Source organism: Dermacentor variabilis, chromosome 3, assembly GCF_050947875.1.
Source record: "Dermacentor variabilis isolate Ectoservices chromosome 3, ASM5094787v1, whole genome shotgun sequence".
Lineage (NCBI taxonomy): Eukaryota > Metazoa > Arthropoda > Arachnida > Ixodida > Ixodidae > Dermacentor > Dermacentor variabilis.
The window spans coordinates 156,826,464-156,853,540 of NC_134570.1; the positions used below are offsets into that span (position 1 = coordinate 156,826,464).

Below are 27,077 nucleotides of genomic sequence, written 5' to 3' on the forward strand. Positions count from 1 at the left end.
GCCGCCGTCGAGAGCAACCAGCAGTAAGCGGAAGCGGAGGGGGGCGGCGTGTACACCCAGCGGCAAACGATGGGGGCAGAAGCGCGCGCAGCAAGCGGACAACACGATAAAGGGAGGAGGGAAGAGATAGCAGCGACTGACTGATGCCGCTGACGGCGATAGTGAGTCAACCCCAGCTATCCGCCACACAAGAACAGGGGGGGGGGGACCCTTTCCTCCTCTTTCTGCATGGCGGCGACGGTGTTCTATGCAGTCACGTTATCTTGACTCTCTAGCGGCGTCAGCGGCATCCAGCGGTATCAGTCGGTCGCTGCTAGCGCTGGGGGGATGAAAGGGGGGCGGAGCTGGTTACGAGGCCGACGACGACGCCGACGACGACGACGACGCGAAACCCAGGAACGGACGCCAAAGAGCTGCGCTCTAAAATGTGGGAAGAAAGAATGCTCGGAAAGCCAGCGCTATCTATGTGTCACAAAAACAGGAGATTAAGAGAGAGCTCTTATTTGATAACTCGCGGGGCAGCTCACTATTATTCGAAGCTAGGACGGGGGTTTTGAGAATGAAAACATACAGGGCTAAATTTGAAGACGTGGACATTTGGTGCACAGCTTGCGGAGCCGAAATGGAGACCACTGAGCATATAGTGCTGAGATGCACAGACCTTCGCCCGACTCTGGCAGAGGGAACAGGGGCAGATATGGAAGGGGCATTGGGTTTTCCATAGGAACAAGGGCAAATAGACGACAAAAGAGTGGCAGTAACGAAGGGGAGGCTAGAGGATTGGTGGAGGAAGTCAAGGGAGAGATAATACCATGAATCGGGGAGATAATCTTTTCTCTACTTTTTTTAGATAGTTATATTGGGGGGAGGAGGGGAGTGAAAACTAGTTTAAAGGGAAGCTGAAACACTTTTCGAAAAAAATGAGTTCTCTGCGGCATTCTACAGTTTTGAGTCCCCTGAACATGAATATCTGGTTCAAAAAGGGCGGAAACAAACGCAAGCGGCTGTTTTTTCAAGAAAACGCGCACCAGCGCCTCAGGGCATCGCGCGAACGCCGCTGTTGCCCGTGATTGGTCGGGGCCGCTGTGACGTCGTTGGCGGTAGTCGCCGGTCGGCGCCGCCGCATGTCTCCGTTTAAGAGCGTAGCACCATTCCTTTTTCTCTGGTAGCGCGCGGTTCTGCTGTTCTGGCTTCATAGCTGAGTTGTAAGATGGAACGTTCTCGCTGTCTCCGACAGCTTGTATTTTCTCCGTACATGTTTGAACCCACAGCCGATGCGGAAAACGATGGCGGCAACGGCGGCAACGACGATGTTAAGTGTGCCAACAGCGAGAGCGATGTGTGCGCCTTCACGCGCGCTGGAAATCTTAGCTGGTACGTATGTTGTTGTTTTTTTTCATGTAGCTGCACGTTGCAATGACGGGAGAAAAAATGCGCTAAAGTGTCACTGGGAACATGCTGCTGGAAGAATGCCGAAGCACTAACTTCTCATTAGATTCTAAACACGGGTGCAATTCCGCGATGTCAAGCACCTTGCCGCTGCTTGTCTAAAGTCCCGTGGTTTTTTCAGCGTTGATACACGATCGCGAACATAAGTGCCGCGTTTCAAAGCGCGCACATGCAGTGCTGTGAGGTACAGTCATGGAAGTTGCTTATCATATACATCCAGAGATGACCAGAGGTATTATATGTGCAATATTCATACTATGGTTCGACGACTTTGCGAGTGTGGCTCGATCAAGAATCGGTATGCGTGCTCCATGCTAGTGTTGACATAAAGATATTAGGCAGTTTTAGCACCGCCGTGTGGTAAACACGATAACTGAACCGTACGTCGAATGTCACTAGGCAAGCCTACACTCCATTTGATACCTCAGGTGCAACGCTGTGGAAGCTACGCTCGAAGTCCGGTCACCAAAATTTATTACTGCGCGCGTTTCCGTCTATGCTTCGCAGCGTGCCAGCGGCGTTTGCTCGCGCGAGCATGCACGTGAAGCTGCCGCGACGGGCTGCAATTAAAAAATACCGAAAAGAACTTTTTTTTTAAAAGAACGTGTTAGCAGCCGTATAAGTATAAATCTACGGAACGAAGTTCTTACACGCCGAGTTCAACTACTCTAACGCGAGCATGAAAATATTACCGTAACGCCTCATGTCGTGCGATTTGAACACGAATGCTGAAGAGCTAAATCTGCGGGCACCGCGAGGTAGGACGAATAACAAATATCACTGAATGCGCAAGCGTACTTCCGGCCAGTTATTTCACCGTATCAGAACAGCGCCCAACAAACAGCTGTAGTACAGTGCTCCGTGACAAAGAGGAGAGGCAAAACAGGATAAAAACGGCAAGCACTCTGCACGTAGGTGCATATTCCCGGCTGTGCCTCCACCTCGCTTCGTCGTAGACCGTTTGTTCGACACTAAGGTGATCATCTGGTAAAAAATTGCCCGTGTGCACATTAAAACCCTTAAGCCTGTTTCACATGATGCGACTGCAACGACGAAAATCGGTGCTGTCGCACGCGTCGCAATGCGATTTTCAGAGGACTCGTTTCACATGATTGCGACTTCAACAATGCGACTGGTGCGACGCCCAGGGTTGCTTACTGCCAGGTTTTGTGGCACACGCTGCATAATTCTTTTATTTTAGTGAATAAAGCGTTTACACTATAATATTATTGACTTCTCTTGCTTAGAAGCAAATAATATGTACGTTTACTAATTTAAAAACGTTAATTAAGATTTGTCTTGGAGTGCGCGACGGCAGTTTCTGTAGTTCAGTGCGACATCGCGCACGTAAACAGCTGTTCGCAGGTGGTTCAGCGGTTCTTTATTCTATGATTCAGCGCTGTGTGTTGTCTCATCTACCTTCTATGACCGTTTCGTTCTGCCTGCGCTAAAACAATCTACAAGATGACCTATCGACAAGTTCATATAGCTACCCTCACCGCATATGCAGTATTCGGAATTCGGCTGCCACGAAGTTGTGTCAGCCCAACAAGATCCTCGCGCTACCCGTGCTCGGCGTCAGCTTCTGGAGAAATGATGCGTGTATATTGCCCGTCATTGCGCATATGTGGTGCCTGCTCCTAACCATATTCTTACGCCAAACGCAACAAGAAGCACCAACCCGAACGCCCGCGTGTGCCCCTGAACGAAGCCTCAAACGATCTGTGTGATTACGACGTGGAATGAAAATTGTGTTGTGAAATTCAACCTTAGTGCTAGCCTGGTTCGTCCATCGCCGTGCTTGCGCTGCGAATATATATATGGGAGCCCTCTCTAAATATTTCTAAAGGCGCAAAAGCCGACGCATCAAATGTTTCGAGCAGTTACCGTCACTTTTGTAGAAACCTGTACGTTGTAACATAGCATTCTAAAAGACACGCTTCTCGTCCGCTTTGTTGTGCCGTGTCTCGCGCTGGTAGTATACTCGGAACTTCTAACAAGAAGACCATATCAATACGCGCTATTCATGATGCAGGATCGTAGGCCCACGGCAGGCGCACTTGCCGTAGAATTTTTCAGCTTTCTGCTCAGCCTCGCACGGCTCTCACGGTTAGCCTGTTTTGTGGAAATAAATATTATTATTATTATATTATTAATGTTATTAGATATTATAGTTTCTTCACTGTAATTTATAGCAATCATCCAGATTTCTTAAGCTAGTCATGCATTTAACCTGTATTAGATCAACATTGTTATGACATGCTTATGGGAGTCATTTCAAACTAGATTGCTCAGCCAGAGAAAGTACAAATGCAAGTCTCAATGTTTATTCCAATTTGGTAATACTAACCAGATTACATTGGCAGAATTTTATGCCTGCTTGCATTTCCTGCAATTCAATGTTCAGAGCTGGAAAACCTGATTCCTTTTCTTGCTGTCGAAAGGCTGCTTCAATGTCGATAGCAAGCTATAATTATTCATTTCGAAAGTGTTAAGCAATGACTATATGTCTAAGCTTATCAATGCATTTTTGTTCCACGAACACAATTAAGTTTTCTCTCTCCCTCATTGACAGCCATGGAATGAAACCGTTCACTTTCATAAGTATCAGGATGCAAACATTCTGAAATTTGTCCTGAGCATTTGTCTGCATCCTATAGTGTGCATGTTTGTATCAAGTTCTGGGGTTATAATCGCAGTGATCTACACATATTGTTATATTGCAACAAACAAATTTATTTAACTGTGTTTTCAAATCTACAATGTGGCTGTGCATTAGTGGTTACATTAATAAGCAGAAAAAAAAACTGCAGATTCAGTGTACGTGTTGGAATCTATGCGAAGTGAAGTTTTTGTCAAGTGGTCAATTAAATGCTGTTAAAGTAACTGCGATATATACAATTTGTCTTAATTTCAACAATCGAACATGTAATCTTTTGCGAGGTTTGCTTATGCACCGCATAGGTCACGACCTTAATGTCATGTAATCTTTATGCATTACACTGTTCACAAACCATACCGAAACGCAAATGGCAGTTAATGTAGATGCACGCTGCGAGACATCAACACAGTGACGTTTGTTGAGCAAGGAATGGTGCTAGGTGTATGCAGATGAATGAATGACGTGCTTATGTACTTATTTATTTATATACCTCGCAGGCTGCAAGGTTGGAGTATTATGCGAGGGGGAATAATAAAGTTGTTACAAAAGGAAGAAGGGCACAACATTAAGAAAAAAAAACAGCAAAAAAAAGCAGTACCAATACATTGCACCAACTAGCCCAACGTATTTTACTGGCACAACATTATACAATACTTAACAAACAATAACAGAAAAAGTTACTGCCCATGCACCCTGTACAGACGGTAAACCAGCGAAGCTGAAATGTGCGGCCCCGGTGTTTATCACTGGGTTAATTCCAATGGTTTATTCAAGTCTTTCGATATTGTTGGTTATGTCTGTGTTTCTTAATGAGGTTATGCACATGTTTGGCTTGGGTTTATCACATTGTTTATTTGTAATGCCACACATCGCACTTTGCAAGATCTCCATAATGGAAAGTGCAATGAGGGGCTCATTGTGTTAATCCAGCGGGTCCATCAAAGTCTTTCTGAATTATGTACGCACTTGTGTTTTGTAATGCGTTAATCATAATGTTTATGACTCACTTATGCACTGTAGTTACCAAGTGACACACCGGGGCTGCACATTTCATTTAATTAAATACAGGAACACATTTTTGAACCTATTAGGAAGTCGGAGAGAGACTGCTGCACGCGCGCTCTGCTGCTAGAGAGAAACGACGTCACTATCGCTGTGGCCAATGGCCCACCACACCTTTGCTGCGAGATAATAATGACATCATGATCTTGTCTTAACCCCATCCCCCTCTGTGTCCCTTCCCTGCAATAATACGTAGATAAATGTATGTTTGAAATGCATAAGCATTTCTATGTCTACCCAACAAGAAATTTCTCCGTCCATCATGCAAGACGAATGCAATGGCTCACACCCCCTTAAACAATGGCTCACACCCCCACACTAGGGTTTTTGTGATCCGACCACGAGTGTTTCGCCTAGGCATATACAGCTTCACTGTAAAAATAATGAACACCTTTCTGCTAGAGACCAAGACAATCATGAGGTGTATTAACAAATGCAAGTTTATTGAACATGACGAGTAAATGCTGGTCGACAAGCAATAAATCGAAATTACACAAAAGGCCGAAGCAAGATATGATGTGTGTCCATACAGATCCCAACAAGAAACGCATTTATCTCTGACAGTGTAACAGAGGCCATGCTGACACAAGATTCTCCCAGTGTATTTGCATCTACAGCTTCTATAATTTCTCTAGGCAGCCGATCTGCACACAATGCTAGCTTCCTCTACAAGTATTCTCCACATCTGAGCGTGCATTGTAGAGGAAGAAGCTAGCATTCTGTGCAGATCGGCTGCCTAGAGAAATTACGGAAGCTGAAGATCTAAAAATGCTGGGTTAATCTTGTCAGCATGGCCTCTGTTAGAAATGGATGCATTTCCTGTCAGAAAATGCACATGAATTTTTGTTTCTCCTTTTTGTGTATGTTCAGTCTATTGCTTGTCTGCGAGCATTTACTCGGTGTGTACATTAAACTTTTGGTTGTTAGATCATCTCGGTTTTCTTGTTTGTCCTATGTGTTCTCTGGTGCCATTTGCAGTCAGGCTATTCATATTTTTTTTAGAGTGCAACAAGTCACTTTAATAGCCCTTATGATGCTTCTGTGTACCTTATAAAATCGTTTATTTGGCCAATGTAGCAAGAATGTATAGTGTGAAGCAGTAAGAACAGGGTACGCGAACTTCGAATTAAAAAGTTTATTGTGAAAATGCAGTGATCTATAAAGGTTACCAGAGAGTAGTACAGCAATAAAACCTGATAAAGACTAGTGCTTGATGAAACCAAACATAAAAGAAGGAAAGGGAGAAAATACATATAGATATACAAGTCCAGGGAAAAAAACATTGTGATCACCATGTGTGCATGTGGCTACCTTCCAGGAAACTCATTTTTTTCCCAATGGCATGGAACTGGAAGAATGTGCTTGCATAAGCAAGCTGTCAGTCTGTCTATTGGAATAACAACAGTGTTTCTTGAAAGGTGCTGGCATGCAGGATTGGCAATTGTAATGATTTTTTCCTGAACTTGGAATTTTTCTGTATTTTCTTTCTGTAGCATTTTTAGTTATGTTTGGCTGCATCAAGCACCAATTTTGATCTATCCTTCAAAGATGTCTTTCTTTTTCTGAGGAAAACTCAGGGTAGGCGGGAGAGTCATACTACTGTTACACTGCTATTGCCAGATCAGTGTACATATTATATGTGCCTTATGTTTGCTTGCATCTTCATGATTAGCAACCTGCTCTGTGTGTTTGGCAGTTGCATAGTCTCCTGGCCTAATTGTTTGCCCCCCTATTTCTCGGTATGGGCCTGTTGTGTTTCAAGTTCAGGTACTCCCGAGGTTGCATTTCTGAAGCGAGGGGTAGTTGTCTTTGCATCTCACATGCCAGCTGGCATAGTATCTTGGGACGAGGTTCTGAGCTCTTGAGACAAAGAATTTGTGCTGCAGGCTGCATATACATATACATATACTCTGTCTAGGTGCTTGTTCGTTAGCTCTTTCTCATAGTGGTCTTCAAGCATGATAAAGTTGGAAAGACCTGTTATTACTACCCGATGCCTGTATTCGATGAGTTGTCTTTTTTGTGTGCAGCTGGTAATTCATACTGTACCATACCTTGGACACAAGCACAGCATCTGCGATTTTCCATAGTATCCACTTGTCCAACCCCATGATTTCGAGATTATTCTTTTCACCAGGTGTGGAAGTTGCATCCAGGCATTGCATAATTGTTTCACCCACGTAACGTCATGGGCTTACACTAGCTCAGGATTTGTGGATGTTGACTTGTGGGCATATTTGTCCAGCTGTGTGGATCACAATGTGCAATCTGGGGTAGTTCTTGATTCTCGTCTTTCTTTTTTTTCGACGCCATATGAGCGGACTTATCAGAAAGCGAGAGGCCAGACTGGCCAAGAAAGTCTGCAGTGTTGTCGAGGGCTTGTTGCATCATTCTTGATTTCTATAGAAGATAGCTTTCCCATAGACTGTAATACATCATCGGCTGTAGCGTTTCTTGTAGTACGCCCGTGTTGTTGGTGTGTGTGGGCCAAATGTACCTCCAACTCTCAGCTGGAATTTTCTGTCTTTCAGAAAGTTACTGTTTAAGTGCTCTACCAGAAATTTTTTTGCTCATCGTTCCTCTTATTAGAGTGACATGAGGTAGTACTGCTGTTAAAAGCCTCTTCACTCTCTTCATTCTTTCATAAGCGGTATTACACAATGTCCTGCAATAAAGTTTCTGCTGCTTATGGCCCACTCATATCTGCCAGAAGGGACAACTCTTGAAAAAGGTTTTCTTTGTGCTATGTGTGCGACGTAGTATGAGCATTCATGCCTTGACATTTATACATCTGTAGAACCAGCTTCCTGACAGAGTACTTGCTATACCTGATCATGCTTATTTGTGCAGTGCTGTTGAACAATACATATTCATGCAATGAATATTTACACACTCAAATTATCACGAAAGATGGTTGTTTTACAATTCTGCCCTTTGCTTTCTATTGGTGTTAGATTTTGCATAAGCATGCCCCCCTATGCAATAGTATTTGGAAGTTTAAGGGTACAATAAAAGGTGATGAACTAAATATAAGTGCAAGAGCTTTTTTTTTACCTATGACTCCCATCGAAATGCGACTTCCATGGCTGGCAAATCAACCCCTCGCCTTGTGTTAGCAGCGGAATGCTATAGCCACAGTGGCAGGTGAACATATTGAGGAACAATATTTCTGTCTATAATGCTTTTTTTTTTCCTGCCTGTATGTAAGTAAAGTTTGGAATAAGTTTTTCATTGCAAAAAAAGCCCAGTTTGCGGTCCTTTATTGAATATACCCCATATTGTGTATAGCTGAAATGCAGAAATTTGTTCTAAAATCCTCGGGTGATATATGTTCTTACAAGTAGCATGGTATTTCATTACTTATAAAGATAGTAATCGCAGCGGATATCGTTATATGTGTTTACACACTAATATATGTGACACAAACTTATTAGAAACTTACTAGAAACATGTAAGGCAATAATGTTTCTGCACACTTGATCAGCTGTGAACATGCAAGAACTGCTTGTACTGGCTGACTTCACTGCAGTTTTGATTTACTTTTCTTCAGCGTGTCGTTTTTTACTGTTTTATCCCCACAAGAACAGGCCGTTTGCCTGCTTTCCGCATTGTTGCACGAGTTCTACATGATTGTGCAGGAGGGTACGTTGTCACTGTGCCACTATAGCACCGTCGCACCGATCGCTGCGATTTTCCTTCGAAATTGCGCGGAGAGCTGTCAACGGAGCTATTCCGCCGGTTTGTTTTGGAAAATGGCGTCTCGCACGACAAGTGCAATGCGCGGAGACGTGGATCGTAGAATTCGGTACGTACGCGAAGGGAGAATAAATAACTTGTACCGCATATTCGATTCTCCCATTTATGTACGTTTGTTGACATGCTACGCAGCAAATAAAGTGCATTTTCACGTTTGCTTCGTACGCCTTTGCGAGTTGTCAGTGCTAGGAGGTGTTCGATCCCCAGCAGACGACGAGGTCGTCACAATTTTCTTTTGTTGAGTAGCATGCAAAAATCGCGCTTACGGAGCAGCTTGAATTATTTCAACCTCGGCAAAGGCAAATGACAAGACAGCAAAGTACCCGAAGTTTCAACGTTGCGCTGAACGCGGTACCGTTCAGTTGCATTTTCTTGTCGGTTTTCAAGCGTGAATTTCCCGATGCATCTTGAAAGCTTATCTTACCTCGTATTAAATTTGACAGAGCAAAAGTGTCGGCTATCGTAATGAATTTGCTACGATAGCATTAAATCCGTGGCTTGAATAAAATATTACATGCACGTTAAGTTGCACCTCTTCTCTGGAGAATTTTTTTTTTCTTGCACAGAAACCAATAAACGTTGACTATGTTGCGGACTTTGTATCCTTACTGCATCTGTATTAACACTTGCTTTGAAAGGTAATTAACTCTAGAGCTAGTAGATTAAGTAAATTGCTTGCTATAGTGGCACAGTGACAACATACCCTCCTGCACAATCATGTAGAACTCGTGCAACAATGCGAAAAGCAGGCAAACGGCCTGTTCTTGTGGGGATAAAGCAGTATAAAACGACACGCTGAAGAAAAGTAAATCAGAACTGTGCAGTGAAGTCAGCCAGTTCAGCCAGTACAAGCAGTTCTTGCACGTTCACAGCTGCTCAAGTGTGCAGAAACATTCATGCCTTACATGTTTCTAGTAAGTTTCTAATAAGTTTGTGATTACATATATTAGTGCGTAAACCCATATAACGATATCCGCTGCGATTACTATCTTTATAAGTAATGAAATACCATGCTACTTGCAAGAACATATATCACCCGAGGATTTTGGAACAAATTTCTGCATTTCAACTATACACAATATGTGGTTTATTCAATAAAGGACCACAAACTGGGCTTTTTTTGCAATGACAAACTTATTCCAAACTTTACTTACATACAGGCAAGAAAAAAAAATTATTGACAGAAATATTGTTCTTCAATTTGTTCACCTGCCACTGCGGCTATAGCATTCTGCTGCTAACACAAGGCGAGGGGTTGATTTCCCAGACATGGAAGTCACATTTCGATGGGAGTCATAGGTAAAAAAAAGCTCTTGCACTTAGATTTAGTTCATCACCTTTTATTGAACCCTTAAACTTCAAAATACTATTGCATAGGGGGGGGGGGGGGGCATACTTATGCAAAATCTAACACCAATAGAAAGCAAAGGGCAGAATTGTCAAACAACCATCTTTCGTGATAATTCGAGTGTGTAAATATTCACTGCACCAATATGTATTGTTCAACAGCTCTGCACAAATAAGCATGATCAGGTATAGCAAGTACTCAGTCAGGAAGCTGGTTCTACAGATGTATAAATGTCAAGGCATGAATGCTCATACTACGTCGCACACATAGCACAAAGAAAACCTTTTCAAGAGTTGTTCCTTCTGGCAGATATGAGTGGGCCATAAGCAGCAGAAACTTTATTGCAGGACATTGTGTAATACCGCTTATAAAAGAATGAAGAGAGTGAAGAGGCTTTTAACAGCAGTACTGCCTCATGCTACTCTAATAAGAGGAACGATGAGCAAAATAATTTCTGGTAGAGCACTTAAACAGTAACTTTCTGAAAGATAGAAAATTCCAGGTGAGAGTTGGAGGTACATTTGGCCCACACACACCAACAACACGGGCGTACTACAAGAAACGCTACAGCCGATGATGTATTACAGTCTATGGGAAAGCTATCTTCTATAGAAATCAAGAATGATGCAACAAGCCCTCGACAACACTGCAGACTTTCTTGGCCAGTCTGGCCTCTCGCTTTCTGATAAGTCCGCTCATATGGCGTCGAAAAAAAAGAAAGACGAGAATCAAGAACTACCCCAGATTGCACATTGTGATCCACACAGCTGGACAAATATGCCCACAAGTCAACATCTACAAATCCTGAGCTAGTGTAAGCCCATGACGGCACGTGGGTGAAACAATTATGCAATGCCTGGATGCAACTTCCACACCTGGTGAAAAGAATAATCTCGAAATCATGGGGGTGGACAAGTGGATACTATGGAAAATCGCAGATGCTGTGCTTGTGTCCAAGGTATGGTACAGTATGAATTACCAGCAGCACACAAAAAAGACAACCCATCGAATACAGGCATCGGGTAGTAATAACAGGTCTTTCCAACTTTACCATGCTTGAAGACCTCTATGAGAAAGAGCTAACGAACAAGCACCTAGACAGAGTACAGTTGCAGCCTGCAGCACAAATTCTTTGTCTCAACAACTGAACCTCGTCCCAAGATACTATGCCAGCTAGCATGTGAGATGCAAAGACGACTACCCCTCCCTTCAGAAATACAACCTCGAGAGTACCTGAACTAGAAACACAACAGGCCCATACCATGAAATATGGGGGCAAACAATTAGGCCAGGAGACTATATGCAACTGCCAAACACACAGAGGAGGTTGCTAACCATGAAGATGCAAGCAAACATAAGGCACATATAATATGTACACTGATCTGGCAATAGCAGTGTAACAGTAGTATGACACTACATAAAACTAAACCCCATATAAGTGAGTGCCATTCCAGGTCATCCTACACCTAGAAAAGCTGAACTGAAAGCAATCAAAGCAGCACTTGTAGTGCAGATTACACCCTGCACAACACCCTGCATGGGTTCACCAGAAACTGTCTGGGTCTGCACATCACACAAGATTGTCAGGAAAATCAGGAGATTGACATGCGACTTGTAAGCACATGGCCAGAAATTAAATTACAGGCTACATAGCCATGCAGATATTCCAGGACACAAGAGGGCTTATAAGGCTGACAAGATAACTGAAAACTAGATGAGTTTGTGTGTATTCATTATTAATTAAAGTGCAACAGATAGACAACAGACAAGGAAGCGCTCTGTGTGTTCACTTCGTTCTTGTCCATCATATTTCTGTTGCAATATAGTTAATGAATTCACGAGTAGCAGCAGCAGCTCTAGCAGCAGAGCGCGCATGCAGCAGTCTCTCTCCGACTTCCCAATAGGTTAAAAAATGTGTCCCTGTATTTAATTAAATGAAATGTGCAGCCCCGTTGTGTCACTTGGTAACTACAGTGCATAACTGAGTCATAAACATTATGATTAACGCATTACAAAACACAAGTGCGTAACATAATTCAGAAAGACTTTAATGGACCCGCTGGATTAACACAATGAACCACTCCCCCTCCCCCCCCCATTGCACTTTCCATGATCGTGATCTTGCAAAGTGCGGTGTGTGGCATTACAAATAAATAATGTGATAAACCCAAGCCAAACATGTGCATAACCTCATTAAGAAACACAGACATAACCAATAATATAGAAAGACTTGAATAGACCATTGGAATTAACCCAGTGATAAACACCGGGGCCGCACATTTCAGCTTCGCTGGTTTACCCTCTGTACAGGGTGCATGGGCAGTAACTTTTTCTGTTATTGTTTGTTAAGTATTGTATAATGTTGTGCCAGTAAAATACGTTGGGCTAGTTGGTGCAATGTATTGGTACTGCTTTTTTTGCTGTTCTTTTTTCTTAATGTTGTGCCCTTCTTCCTTTTGTAACAACTTTATTATTCCCCCTCGCATAATACTCCAACCTTGCAGCCTGCGAGGTATATAAATAAATAAGTACATAAGCACGTCATTCATTCATCTGCATACACCTAGCACCATTCCTTGCTCAACAAACGTCACTGTGTTGATGTCTCGCAGCGTGCATCTACATTAACTGCCATTTGCGTTTCGGTATGGTTTGTGAACAGTGTCATGCATAAAGATTACATGACATTAAGGTCGTGACCTATGCGGTGCATAAGCAAAGCTCGCAAAAGATGACATGTTCGATTGTTGAAATTAAGACAAATTGTATATATCGCAGTTACTTTAACAGCATTTAATTGACCACTTAACAAAAACTTCACTTCGCATAGATTCCAACACGTACACTGAATCTGCAGTTTTTTTTCTGCTTATTAATGTAATCACTAATGCACAGCCACATTGTAGATTTGAAAACACAGTTAAATAAATTTGTTTGTTGCAATATAACAATATGTGTAGATCACTGCGATTGTGACCCCAGAACTTGATACAAACATGCACACTATTGGATGCAGACAAATGCTCAGGACAAATTTCAGAATGTTCGCATCCTGATACTTATGAAAGTGAACGGTTTCATTCCATGGCTGTCAATGAGGGAGAGAGAAAACTTAATTGTGTTCGTGGAACAAAAACGCATTGATAAGCTTAGACATATAGTCATTGCTTAACACTTTCAAAATGAATAATTGTAGCTTGCTATCGACATTGTAGCAGCCTTTCGACAGCAAGAAAAGGAATCAGTTTTTCCAGCTCTGAACATTGAATTGCAGGAAATGCAAGCAGGCATAAAATTCTGCCAATGTAATCTGTTTAGGAATACCAAATTGGAATGAACATTGAGACTTGCATTTGTACTTTTTCTGGCTGAGCAATCTAGTTTGAAATGACTCCCATAAGCATATCATAACAATGTTGATCTAATACAGGTTAAATGCATGACTAGCTTAAGAAATCTGGATGATTGCTATAAATTACAGTGAAGAAACTATAATATCTAATAACATTAATAATATAATAATAATATTTATTTCCACAATACAGGCTAACCGTGAGAGCCGTGCGAGGCTGAGCAGAAAGCTGAAAAATTCTACGGCAAGTGCGCCTGCCGTGGGCCTACGATCCTGCATCATGAATAGCGCGTATTGATATGGTCTTCTTGTTAGAAGTTCCGAGTATACTACCAGCGCGAGACACGGGACAACAAAGCGGACGAGAAGCGCGTCTTTTAGAATGCTATGTTACAACGTACAGCTACAAAAGTGACGGTAACTGCTCGAAACATTTGATGCGTCGGCTTTTGCGCCTTTAGAAATATTTAGAGAGGACTCCCATATATATATTCGCAGCGCAAGCACGGCGATGGACGAACCAGGCTAGCGCTAAGGTTGAATTTCACAACACAATTTTCATTCCACGTCGTAATCACACAGATCGTTTGAGGCTTCGTTCAGGGGCACACGCGGGCGTTCGGGTTGGTGCTTCTTGTTGCGTTTGGCGTAAGAATATGGTTAGGAGCAGGCACCACATATGCGCAATGACGGGCAATATACACGCATCATTTCTCCAGAAGCTGACGCCGATCACGGGTAGCGCGAGGATCTTGTTGGTGTGACACGACAACTTCGCGGCAGCCGAATTCCGAATACTGCATATGCGGTGAGGGTAGCTATATGAACTTGTCGATAGGTCATCTTGTAGATTGTTGTAGCGCAGGCAGAACGAAACGGTCATAGAAGGTAGATAAGAACACACACAGCGCTGAACCATAGAATAAAGAACAGCCGAACCACCTGCGAACAGCTGTTTACGTGCGCGATGTCGCACTGAACTACAGAAACCGCCGTCGCGCACTCCAAGACAAATCTTACCTAACGTTTCTAAATTAGTAAACGTACATATTATTTGCTTCTGATCAAGAGAAGTCAATAATATTATAGTGTAAACGTTTTATTCACTACAATTAAAGAATTATGCAGCGTGTGCCACAAAACCTGGCAGTAAGCAACCCTGGGCGTCGCACCAGTCGCATTATTGAAATCGCAATCATGTGAAATGAGCCACAGGCTAAACAGGCTTTACCTCACACTTTCTCCTCTTGGCGAAGGCCGCTTTTGGAGGTGGCGAGGTCTTTCTCTTGTAGGAGAATATAGACGGAACAACGCCGGGCTTCAGTCGCGCCGATTTAACTGGAATACCGATTGCCCGCATCGTTGTCAAGCTCCGATGATAGTCACTGTCGCGAAAATGGTCCGAGCACAGTACAGTTGATTTCGTCGGCACGAACTTATATCTCCTCACCGCACGTACCCACTGCGCTGCAAGCTTCTTTTCCTTCGGGAATTTGTGAAACACCACATCGTCTCGCCCGCCTGTGTTCGCGCAGCCGAATGCTGCACAGAACGAGGGCATGTTGGGCGCCCTTGGCTGTAGGCACTCACGCAGCACAGAAGGAAAGAACAGTTTACGAAAATCGCAAAACAAACGTGAGCGGCGGCGGCGGCGGCGACAGATGTCTCGTAGCGTCGTTCAGTAAAGCGCAGGACGGAAAGAGGTATGCCAGCACATGTCAGTACGCCGGTCCGCAGCTCGGTTGGCTCGGTCTCCGCCCATGACGTCGCTCTCGCCGGTTCTCTCCTCTGGCAACAATCTCACCCGGCGCTCCGTGGATGGGGGCGTGTCGGCGCGGGTGATTTATAAAGCGATTTCCGCCCCTTATATTAACAAAACGAAAAAAAAATTTCGGAACCGTAAATTATTAGGTCTGTTCTTCCCAATCCCAGCAATTCATGGAAATTGAAAACCGTCTCAGCTTCCCTATAAGGAAGAGAGGATATAAAGAAAGGAAAAAAAATAAAATAGGAGGGGGAGCAAAAGGCTAGGTGGCGCCAGCCGCCGCTCGCTACAAAGGGTATAGCCGCCATCCATCCATCCATCCAACAAACTCAAACCACACCAGTAGGAACCACGACCCATAGTTTCCTACAAAAATTACTTGTAGGAAACTCTATGCCACGACCCACTGTGTAAAGAGCGACCTGCGCATCCCGTGGTCGCCTACGGCAGCGCGCGGCCGAAGAAATACCACGTGATCATTGAGTAGGGACCAAGCGTGCCGGTAGAGGCCGCCAGTGCTCACCCTCACAGCAACGCCCGAAACGCTCCGGCCCTGCCTTCAGGAGTACGGCGATGACGGTAAAAATTCGCAGAGGAGCTGCAGTAAACTCGGCATTTCACATTATTGACAGGGTGCGGCTAGAAAAATGTGCGTCGACACATGCGATACATGCCCCAGATATTTGGTATCTTCGCTGTGCAGTGCACAGCGAAGATACCAATGAAATTGAAACTGAAATTTCAATGAAATGAAATGAAATTTGAAACTACTTTGAAGGCGCGGCCGCGCGGCTGCTAGGGTGGAAATAGTGTAATCCCTTAGAGTTTTTTTTTTTTTTCCCTCATTGTCTGCTAAAATGTTGGTTAGTGCTGTGGTGCCAATATGGTCTGGTGTGCACTTTCCGCGCTAGCCGAGGCCTGAACGCGCTCGCACTTCACTCTCCCGTAGGTTTCGCTAGTCGCGAGCCGGACGCAATGAACGTACTACGTACTGCTTTGCAGGGCCCACGCGTTCCTTTGCTGCATTCGGCACGTTCACTGAAGTGACGTGCCGTTGAGGGCGCGGCAGAACGTGAGTAGTTTTAATTGCAGTGCATGCCACAATCGTAAAAATGTGCTGTGACGTATTTATTTACGCCGCTTTACCAAAGGATAACGAAAGTCTAGCTTGAAAAATTCCAAGGGCGCTTTTTTTGTGCCATCACACAGATAGTCACTACTCTTTAAGCACATTTCTGGAGTTGGGCTTTTGAATCGAGAAGCTTCGCTACGCTAGTCAACACCGCGTGTCGCGCGAGCCGGCGTATGTCGTAATTGGCTCGCGTGTTCGGAGTCGGCGCAGGTGGCCACTGCCGCGCGCTATGCGTCGTCGTTTGACGTTCGCCGCAAGCGCGTGTTTATCGCGGAGGCCGACTATATAACCGGCGTGCGCATTCAACATGGAAGGAGAAGAGAGTGATACTACCGATACAGAGAGCTGTACAGAAATCACAAGACAATGTGCCCAACAATGATGAATAAAGAAGATTAATAATCCTGCATAACGTATGGTATATATCATTGATAAGCAATTTGCATAACTACACAAGGCACAAGTATAGCATAACCATAAGCTTACCAAAGCATATCCATAAGTGAAACCATAAGCATAACCATAGACTAAATCATCGAGCATAACCATAAGCTAAACCGTAAGCATATCCATAACTTAAACCATAAGCATATTCATAAGTTAAACCGTAAGCATATCCATAGGCTAAATCAAAGCATAACCATAAGCTAAACCGTAAGAATAACCATTGGCTAAATCACAAAGCATAACTATATATAAGCTAAACCATAAGCATCACCGAACCTTTTCGCTTCGAAATATCCATGGCTTAACCTTCGCTAAGCTCCAGCCATTTATTTTTTTTTTTTCAGGTTTCCACCATTGGTTCCTAATATCGGTCACGGGGAACTCATGAAATGAAATTCCTCTTGATGCTCGGCCGCTTGACTTTCACAACGGTATGCAGAAGTAAACCATCGTGCATGAAGAAGCCGCAAACGCGAAAGCCGGCGCCCACGGGGCTGAGAATCACAGTGTCACTGAAATAGAATCTGGTAATCAAGATCTAGCGACACCAACAGATCACCAAGCACTCAGCTGATCGATTGTTTCGCGTGCGTGCGTTTGCGTCCTTCCGTGCTCTCGCTGAAAATGCTTGCTGCCCGAGCGTGCGGCCGGCCACGGGGTTGAAGTAGCTGGGGGTGAGCACTAGCGCAACTGTTCGCGGCGGCGGTTTGGAAAACTAAAAAAAAAGCCACACAAGCAAAAGCAAATCAGCGGCGCTGGCGCAGCGCCGCACGCGCAGGTCGACTCGGAACTCTGCCGTCCCTCCACCTCGCTTCTGCAAGGCCGTTTGTTCGACACTCAGGTGATCATCTGTCAAAAAATTGCCCGTGTGCACATTAATACTCTTACCTCACGCCTTCTCCTCTTGGCGAAGGCCGCTCTTGGAGGTGGCGAGGTGTTTCTCTTGTGGGAGAATATAGACGGGACAACGCCGGGCTTCAGTCGCGACGATTTAACTGGAATACCAATTGCCCGCATCATTGTCAAGCTCCGATGATAATCACTGTCGCGGAAATGGGCCGAGCACAGCACAGTTGACTTCGTCGGCACGAAATTATCTCTCCTCACCGCACGGACCCACTGCGCTGCAAGCTTCTTGTCCTTCGGGAACAAGTGAAACACCACGTCGTCTCGCCCGCCAGTGTTCCCGCAGCCGTGTGCTGCACAGAACGAGGGCATGCTGGGCGCCCTTGGCTGTAGGCACTCACGCAGCACAGAAAGGAAGAACAGTTCACGAAAATCGCAAAAGAAAAGAAACGTGAGCGGCGGCAGACCTCTCGTAGCGTCGTTTAGTAAAGCGCAGGACGGAAAGAAACATGCCAGCACGCCGGTCCAGCAGCACGTCCCCGGGATTGACGTCACTGTCGCCGGTTCTCTCCTCCGGCTGCCTCCTCACCCGGCGCTCCGGGAAGCGACGGGGGCGTGTTCGCGGGGGTGATTTTAGAAAGCGATTTCCGCCCCTTATATGAATAAAACGAAGAAAAAAAAATTCAGAACCGTAAATTATTAGGTCTGTTCTTCCAAACCCCAGCAATTCATGGAAATTGAAAACCGTTTCAGCTTCCCTTTAACAAGCGACAAGTAGCTTGGAGGTGACTTCAAACACCTACCCAACCCCGTAACCTATCACTACTACTACTTGGACCAATACATAGTATGTACGTACGTCATTCAACGATACTCCGCGACTTCCGGTTTAGAGCAGCGCCATCTTGGGGAACCTATACGCCTATGTGTGCGCCTGTTGATAAGGTACCCCAAGGTGGCGGAAGCAGACGACAGCAACGGATGTGACGTCACGTGCATACTATGTATACCCTAATACCTGTAACCATTGCAAGCAATAAAGCAGATCTGCTTCACGTTATGTAGTCGTGCCCAGAGGAATATCACACGAATCACGAAATAAGTAATAATGAGCAGTGGGAAACCGTGTTGTTCAGCTCCGACCTTGACCAACAGGCCAAAGTCAAGAAAGCTGTAGAAACTGCCTGGGCCCAGTGGCTTGTGGCCACCTAACCACAAGGTCACTTCTCAATACCTTGTTTTTCAATAAAGTCTTTACTCACTCACTCTCGCGTGTTCGAACTACAATGTGTAGCTATCATGTCGTGCTTTGCGAATTTTCTGATGGAATTTACTTTGTAAACTTCAGTTAGTTCAATGAGCCGCTTGCGCGTGGTGGAAGGCCAAGAATCAGAAGTATACTACACTTCCAAACGCGTGCGTGCATTCGCAACGTTTGCACTGAGCACGCGGTGCATATGTTTTTTATGCCCATTGCATCTGTCATACAGTGTGTGTTGCAAACGGAATAGCCAGACATTCTAGCAAACACTGTGCAAAAGGTCCTGGCATATGTCTGTAATATGCACGCTGCATGCCCCCATGATGTCCCTTGTGGTCAGGCAACGCATGTCTGCAGGACGCGAAAAGTGAGGCCAAATGACGTCCACATCCCTGAAATATCCATGTCCTCGCAGTGGATGTCCATATACAGTATCCACAGGATGTCATTGTTTTCTTGTCACTGGGCTCCTCTGGCAGCTGCGACTACGGCACCGCTACATTGTGTGGGTTTTCTCTACAGAATTATGCATTGAAACAACATTGCTATCTAAATGTCCTCTCTGCAACAATGCATGCCTGCAAGCGCATCATTACTTTCATAAAGTGAATAGCTTTCTAGAAGGGTTTGGCTATTTGCTTACGTTAACAATCATCGCCGATGGTTTCTACATAATATTCTCTTTATTTGTTTCCATTCTGCCTATTGCTGCAACGAAAGCGAGAAGCGGAGATGGGAGGGAGGTGCACAAATGATTGGGGATGGGCCATTGCAGTGGACGAACTGGGCAAGTTCACAACGCAGCATAGAGTTCTATACAATTATTGTGGGGAAACTATATGCTTCGCAGTAGGCACAGCTAGAGTAGTGTAGCTGCTTGTCATTGTCTTTTTATTATTCCAATTGCAGCTATACGGACACTCCAGACGAAGTTCTGCCGTCGCCGTCGCCATGATGTTCCGTATAAAGTCAAAGTGCGATAACATCCAGGCCGCGCGGCGTATGCTGTAGATAGGGGCTATACTGTAGGTGCTAGGGAAAGCTTGCGAGGGTGAGTAGGGAAGGATGGTGGCTTGATTGGACTTGACGCGGCGGCGTCCCCTCGGACGTGCAAGGAAGGAAGGCGGGGAGGATGCACGGTCTTCTCGTGTGCACTAGGAAGGTGGGGAGTGGGCTAGTCAGTGGCGCACCTCCTCTTCTACTCTGGCTGCGGCGGTTGAGCGCAGCCACCCTATCTTAGAGCCAATCTGCGATGGGTTCGAAGGCTAGCTAGGCCGCCTGAGATAGCTGATGGCTTTGTGCTATGTTCTCGCGCGCCTAGTCTGCATTGAGGTGAGAGGCAGAACGAAGGGGAATTCGCTCGCCGATGCTGCTGCTCTTCGTCACTCCAGCGCTCAGACAGCGAGTGTCCGCGGTCAATGATTGCGATCTGTTCGTGTTTGTCAATAGGCGTGTGACAGCACTTTTGCTAAACTAGTAAGCGAATGTTTACAGCAGTTTATGCAGCTGATAGAACTACAAACTTTACACTGTATAGCTAATTTGCTATGGCAATCAACGCCTCGCCTTTCGGGCAGAACTGCGACTTTTTCAAATTATTTGTTGGAGCAAGAACTGTACTCGCATAGCGTTTAGAGTATCATTCTATTAAAATTAAATACTGGCGTCTTATAACAACGATATTATTATGAGGCAGGCCGTAGTGGAAGACTGCAGATTAATTTTGACCACCAGGGGATCTTTAACATGCACCATGTACGTGAATGTACAAAGGCGTTTTTGCATTTCGCCCCCATCGAAATGCGGCCTCGTCCGCGGCCAGGGTTCGATCCCATGCCGTTGTACATAGCAGCGCAACACCTAAGTGCCACTATGCCGCCACAGCGGGTCTCATCCTATGCATGTTCGAATGTCCTATGCACTCACCGTTAGTTCATGAATATTCATGCTTACTGCACGCCATCGCACCCTTGCTAGGCTGCTTCTCAAAAACTTTATTCGGTATGTCAGACAAGACTTGCGTTGACTTGCAAGATATGTAATCATACAGAGCGTTCCAGCGCCTACATACAAAATTAGTGAACAAAAGGCAAGTGAAACTCCACATAAAGAAATACATTTACTGAAAGTAAATTTTTTTAGGTGGAATTAAAAACCGAAAAAATTACGCCCAGTTTTCTCAAAATAAAAGCCGGTAGTTATTGTTGAAGCCATGCAGTGCATAACAAGAGATCGAATGCGGAGGTGTTGCTTTTGTACTCCGCTTCGACACCTCTGCAGAGTTAATGCACTCCCAACATGGCTGGTAGGGTTATGAACTGAGAAACACTGAACACACCACAACGTGCAACTGCTACGTCCAAAAGCGCTTCCTTAGAATGGAAATTTAGGTTATACTCCATAATACACGTAAATAAAACATGAGTACTCCTTGTGTTCCGAGACTGGAACTGGAACATTGAATAATCATTGTGCAATTTATGCAGAATTTAATTATGGGGTTTTAAGTGCTAAAACTGTGAATTATGAGGCACGCCATAGTGGGGGACTCCGGATTAATTTTGATCACCATGGGGGCACAATGCATAGTGCCCCCAATGCACCAGACACTTGCATTTTGGATTTCACCCCCATCGAAATGCGGCCACCGTGGCCTGGATTTGATGCCGCACCCTCGTGCTTAGCAGTGCAACACCATAGCTGCTAAGTCACCCCGGCAGGTTGCAATTTATACAGCATTACTCGAAAAGAAATTTTGATTAGTTGCACACCTCCACAGGCATCCTGACCGGAGCAGACTGAATGAAGCGAGGAAGCTCTTGATGGTGCAAGTGGAATTCTTGCACAAAAGTGTTTTGGCAGGAGGGGGAGGAGTCGGCCCACATTTTGTGTCCACACTTCTGTTTACACCATCGCCTTCATAACATGCGGCTATTTTATGCAGTTACATTTAAAAATCTTCACATCTATCCATCCATGAGGCACATGCAGCCAATCCCAAAGCTGACAGTTTTGCTGAAGTTCATTTCATTTAAAAAAGAAAGAAATGGCTGCTCAACAAATACATATTCATATGAAAGTCTTGTCAGCAGGAAGTTTACGTTTCCGTTAGTCTATGCCTTCGGCACAGAAATTAATTTTTCAAGCGAGATTGCTGCAATGATGACAACAAATTCAGGTGAAGCATAGGCCTTTAATTCATTATTCACAGTGCTGCTTTCATGTATGGTATATAATATATAATGGTTATTCTCGTAATATAACATGGTAGAGAGTAAACATGCCAGCGAGAATGATTAGCTTTGCTCAAACAAGCCTCCACAGATGCAATCACAGTGTAGAAAGGTAGAAACCACTGAAACACTTTCAGTGAATTCTCAGAAGCGGACTCTTAAATATGCCACACAGGCACTGTACCAAACGAAACCATTGCTCCTGTTCTCTTGCCCCTTCACATAAAGGTTTGTGTTCCGTGCTTGAGTACAGCTTATGACTAAAGTGTGCATGTATACGAGCAACACAATGCAACCAGCACCACACTCAATGCAGTAGTTTTCATTGTAGGCATTCTGAATTCACAACAAGGACCAGTTCTTAATACCAAGAGGACATGTGACAAATAGGACAACTGCAATCACCACGAGAGAAATCTAGCTGAAAGCATCAACTTGGGAAATGGTGAATGGACTAGCATACAGCATTTCGTAGGTGCCCAAAGTGTGCCAAGTCCATGTGAATGTAGCGGTCACTATATCAGCAAGTGGGTAAGCAAAGGAGAGGCTAGAAATGTTTTGCAGAGGATTGGGGGGTTCGTGATGCGATTCATGTGCTTTTAAGGAGGGAGGCTGTACAATTTCCGACAGCAAATGTGCACACAACTTTGTCAATGGCCATCTTGATCCACCAGCCTTTGCAAGAGCAATGTCTCCATCTGGCAGCACTACAAGAACATTAACAGGTGCAGTGTATACCGGAGCAGCATTCAACCCATGCATGCATACAGGTGAGTTGCAGTGACTGGTACCAAAAGGTACTCAACACAGTTAATCTGCGAGAAGGGTTTTAAGCACGTCACCATGACTACACCTTGCACTGCTCAGGATGAACCAGCAGTGCAAGGACAAGGGTGTGCGTCATAACACTGTGAAAAAAGAGCCAAAGTACATTGTACAGAACAGAGCCAGCAGTGCTGCCTTGGTGAAACAGGAAGTACTGAAACATCTTCTGATCTTGGCAGTGTGCAGCTATACAGCAAGGCACACTGTGCAAATCATAACTTACAAAACTTTGCTTTGTCATTCCAAGAGAGCTCAATCACAACAAAATAAACTGTAAACAGAAGTTGCAAATATGGTCATAGAAATAGAGAACATATTGACGAGACACAAACACCTGCAACAAACAAATGTGATCTTGCTAAACCTAAAATGAAGCCTCCTAATCTTTCTCTGATCTTTGCATCATCGCACTGTGCACATATCCACGCTCAGGTCTTCAGCACAGGCATCTTAGAACAAGTACTTTGTGGACTAGCAGTGTAAAGACATGGGTGTGCGTCATCATATTGTGAAAGAAAGCTAAAGCAGATTGTACAGAACAAGCCATCTGTGGATTTTCAGTTCATTTAATAGACTATTTGAATATTCAAGAAAACAGACAGAAGCAATAGGCATAAATACCGCATTGGCACACATTGTCAGCAGCGCTTCTCCTCCTCTGCATAACGCAAAAGCGCAAGCAGAAATAACGCTTGTGCTCCGAGGCTAAGATTCAAGGTGCTAATCCATTATACAAAAACAATGCACAGCCCTCAAGTGCTATGCATCTTAAAACAGCTGTGCGTGTATAGGGCAAGGTAATAAAGAAATTACTTCCACACAACAATGACCTGTGCCAAGCCATGCCTCGCAGTCTAATGCCATGGTTAAAATCCCTTTGCATTGATCGAAATGCTTCGCGTTGATGAAATTCTACACCCACGAATTCCACAAGTACATTTTACACACTTGCCAGCTTAATTTCTCAGCCCACAGTTGTGAAGCCTCCACAACCAAAACAAAAAGAACAGTAAGTACCTGCAGTGGCTGAAGTGCTGCGACTGTTGCATGTCGATGTCGTGTGCAGAGGCTATTGTAACAACGCCATTTCCTTTTGCCCTATATTGCAAAGCTAATCAGAAACAGGCGCAGCTAGTGAAGGGAGGGCAAGAAGGCAGGGTAGGCCTTCCAGACAGGAAGATGTGCTTATCTGCTCTAAAGCAAAAACTGCAGAGATAAGAGAGGTAGGTGCAATGGCAGCACTAGTACTTTTGCTTTCCAACTGACGTCACACAAGCCAGACTTGCCGAGCCCGTATTTCAAGCTTTGTTGCGACTAGCTGGCTGAAGGGGACTAAACACTTGTACGGTCAGAACTGTCACAAGACGTACTGCAACTTTGCTGTGAGCATACCTTGTGCCAACAAGTCTTGTTACTCATGTTTGTCATCCTGTAATGCAAACTGTGGCTGTCCACATATCAATTTGTCCCTGGATCCCAAAACCACAATATTGAGAATGCATGACTCCCCGCTTCGCCATCAAGCTGCAGTGTTTTCCTTTTCACCACGCGATTGCAGCACTCTGTAGAATAGGGAAATGGCAAGGCAACAATATAGATCCAAAATATTGTAGGTGCAATGATTTGTCATCACTTGTAACACATACATAAACAATCTATCTTAAAAATGTACACTTTGAGACAAACTATAGCTGAATGTTGGTTATGTTACAGGCTAAATGGCTCAAAATAAAACAACTGTAAAATGTGCATCACACAACAGTGTGTGACAAAATTAGCAGCATTATGCCCCAAACATGACTAAAGCAAAATATATAGTGTCGATACAAGTACCATTCTAAGACGACACTCTTAAAGACAGACAGCTAGTGTATCGAAGCAGCCTCAAAAAAGGCACAGCTTGGAAAGTGTACAACGCGAGGCAAACAAACAAGCATCCTGGTCACATCTCAGGCTTGTAAAGCATTAAGAAAAGACAAAGCACTCGGAAGAGCAATTTCATCATCAAACTCTTGACAGGGAGTGCATCAATACAGATAAGATCCTGCGGAGATGCAAACTGAACTGATAAAGCATGCCACTGAACTTTCATCACACTGCACACAACGACAGGCAGGGTTGCCAGCTTCGGCTACATTGCACCAAACTGGCTCGGCTGCTTACTACCTGGGTTAGTTTTCTTAAAATGAATCACTCACTCAACCCACATAAAATCTATCACTATCAAGTACTTCAGCAGAAATTAGTTTGCAATATATAACACATTTATGTTTTGCACTACACCAACAGGATGCCCAGTGCTACTCTACAATTGTAACTTCTCTTTCTGGAGCTAATGTTAATACGTATCACCCTCATTCCTTTGCTATCGGTGTAAGGCGTCCTCAATTACTGGCACAGAGCATGAATGCCTGAGGTGACCATTCAGTTGCAGCTTGGCTACTATTCTCATCAACAAGCTTGTCTGGCTGCTTCTTGTGTTTGATATCTGGTAACCCTGCCACTTGCATTAGTCCTGTGCCATGCAAACTATACTGCCTCTTTTGTTTCCACACTCTCTCTGTTAAGTATCACACAGTGTGCACTGCTGCAAACAAAACCATAAGAGGCAGTGTGAAACTACAAAACTGTGAGCAATGAAGCACAGTCACCAAAATGCTGTGTGAGGAGGAGCATCTCTGAAAGTCATACGCAGACCACACATGACCCAAGCATGCAAACTTAAGCCTAATCACACAAGCTTGCGCATCTCAACACCATTATACAGTGGTTACTCAGGAGCCATTGATCATCAGGCCCACGGACACTTGAAACTGCCACAAATTAATGCTGCATTTGCAACCCTTCTAACACCTCATGGCAAGAAGGAAATGAGATGGCTGCAACAAAAGCAGGGCAGTTGCATGTTTTGTCACAAATGATGGGGCATTATTATATTCCTCCCGTTACTCTTATTGAAACTGCTCCTACTATGCAGTGCCTGTGCAACAAATAAACAGGCACAGATCACTTGCATACAGATTTAGCATGATGTGCACAGTTTCTTTGATCCACCTCACAGCGCATTCTCTGACCCTCCGTGCAACAGATTATGTAGTTGTCTCAGCATGACCTGCGCATTTCAGCATACCCCGACAACTTGCAAATTCAGCAGTTCTACTTGCATTGTGTAAGAAAGCAGAAAGTTGGGTTGAAGAGAGCAAAGCACAACCACACCACAATGTTGAAACTGATCCTGTCCGTGCCTCTGCAATGCCATTTATGACACCAGTCTAGGTCACATCCAAGTGTCAAGGTCAGTGCAAATGTCACATATCAATGTTTCCAAGTATACCTTGGCTACCTTTCTCACTTGTTTTGTCACCTAAAGCTGAGCTGGCTACTTGCCACTTTTTTTTCTACTTTCAGACACTACTCGAGGCTACTTTTCATGTTTGGAACCTGGCAATCCTGCATGGCAACAGATGTACCAATGCAAAGTGCAAGTGCTTCGCATGTTATTAAACAATCGGTTCCCAGCCAGTGGCATAGCAAGTTGGGAAGGGGGCCACCCCCCCCCTTCCCCAAGTTTTTACGGAAGCGCCTAACCTTAGAACACCTGCCCTAGAAAACTACAGGATGGTACATGCCTTCAAGCAGGCCAGTTGTTGTCCAAGGTAATAGGTGCATTATTATGCACCAAGCATGAGAATAATGCAACCTTAGCCCCCTCCCCCCCCCCCCCCCCAAAAGAAATTCTGGCTACATGCCTATTCCCAACATCTAACTCGCTTCTTTGCTTTCTACATAAAAACACACACACACATATATATTGTTCAAAAGCAGTTTATGAAAGCAGTCAGCAGCAAAAGCTTCATTTGCACGCACATGACATTTCAAAAGGTATTATTTGCCCTCGGTTCAAGTGCTTTTGTTTAAGAGGAAGCTTTAGCTCGGGCC

At 44.5% G+C, this 27,077-nt stretch overlaps 2 long non-coding RNA genes across 3 annotated transcripts in view; one reads left to right on the forward strand and one right to left on the reverse strand.

Moving 5' to 3' along the window:
* The window catches only part of LOC142576443 (uncharacterized), a 28,761-nt gene extending 13,338 nt beyond the window's left edge, over positions 1 to 15,423 (reverse strand). The window contains exon 1 of the long non-coding RNA XR_012826847.1: positions 14,861 to 15,423. This is a non-coding gene — a long non-coding RNA (uncharacterized LOC142576443). The remainder of the gene's footprint in view (positions 1 to 14,860) is intronic.
* Positions 895 to 26,659, forward strand: LOC142576442 (uncharacterized). Of its 2 annotated transcripts, none has more exons than XR_012826846.1 (2): positions 895 to 1,374; positions 26,264 to 26,659. It is a non-coding gene; the product is annotated as an uncharacterized LOC142576442 (long non-coding RNA). The 2 variants fall into 2 exon arrangements; XR_012826845.1 differs by lacking the exon at positions 895 to 1,374 and adding an exon at positions 22,276 to 23,083.
* Positions 26,660 to 27,077: the final 418 nt, after the last annotated feature.